We start from the raw sequence: 1,143 nt of genomic DNA, 5'->3' as shown, positions 1-1,143 counted from the left end.
CGGGGTGTACTGTCACTAAGTATTTCCTATTATTGGGTCTTCAAATGTCAGAGTTGGGGTTCCGGGACGTTCTATTATCAGTTATAATAACTTCCTCCATCACTACGGCAACCAACCAAATCCAACCATAGAGAGGATGGCTCTGCTCCGGCCTCCTCCACCCACACCTGTGTACACAAGTGCTGAACATACACACACATGTACCGTGTTAGGGGAGGTTCTATAATGGGAACAATACACCAAAACTGTGAGGACCCAACCATCCCCCCCATATGGCCCCATTCCAATATGGAGCTGCCCCCCTTTGTGTCTCTACCATCCTCCAGTATTCTGGGAAGTCTTCCCACAAGATTTAGGGGGGGTGTCTGAGGGAATTTGTCCCATATGGGCCCTGGTCAGGTGCTGGTGATGGAGGAGAAGACCTGGGCTCACAGTCAGTGATCAGTAGGGATGAACAGAACCTTCCCTGGAGACCCCTGACCCCCGTCACTGGAGACCCCTGACCCCCGTCACTGGAGACCCCTGACCCCCGTCATTGGAGACCCCTGACCTCCATCACTGGAGACCCCTGACCATCATTGGAGACCCCTGACCTCCATCATTGGGGGATGGGCGGGGGTCACATACTTTTGGCCATGTAGTGTAGGCGGTGATGGGAACTGTAGTATCAGGACTCGCAGAGGATTCACCGCGCTTCCCACCCAATGTAATAGACGGTGAAAGTGATGCGGCAACATTCACCGATGTGTATAAAGCTGGCACACGGGAAGATCAGACACAGGAGTCAGGCTTGCGTGTCACACGTATGTGCAGAAGAAGGATACTAAACAACAGGACAATGTGAGTTTCGGCCACAAACTGGGCTTGGCTGCTTCCATGGATGTAACTCTGCCGGGACACAAGGAGGAAAAAGGTGAAAAGGGCGACAGAACGCCGGGAAACAGTGATATCCGTATAATACCCGAGAGCAGGAAACATACTCCATGTGTGAGGACCTCTGCGGAGGTGGGACCGGGTGCGTGTGAGGACCTCTGCGGAGGTGGGACCGGGTGCGTGTGAGTATGTATGCATGTATGTAATACCGGAGGACATACGTACCACTTGGCCGTTGTGCGGGTTCTTGTGGGCGTACGGTGGTCCTCG

The 1,143-nt window shown here is 53.5% G+C and overlaps 1 long non-coding RNA gene across 1 annotated transcript in view; it reads right to left on the bottom strand.

Moving 5' to 3' along the window:
- Positions 1–891, bottom strand: part of LOC108803997 — a 3,401-nt gene extending 2,510 nt beyond the window's left edge. Inside the window, exon 1 of the long non-coding RNA XR_001942318.1 lies at positions 825–891. This is a non-coding gene — a long non-coding RNA (uncharacterized LOC108803997). The remainder of the gene's footprint in view (positions 1–824) is intronic.
- Positions 892–1,143: the final 252 nt, after the last annotated feature.

Source organism: Nanorana parkeri, unplaced genomic scaffold (assembly GCF_000935625.1).
Source record: "Nanorana parkeri isolate BGI_ZX_2015 unplaced genomic scaffold, ASM93562v1 scaffold4711, whole genome shotgun sequence".
Taxonomy (NCBI): domain Eukaryota; kingdom Metazoa; phylum Chordata; class Amphibia; order Anura; family Dicroglossidae; genus Nanorana; species Nanorana parkeri.
The sequence above is the reverse complement of the archived record's forward strand: the minus strand, read 5'-3'. Positions and strand labels throughout refer to the sequence as shown.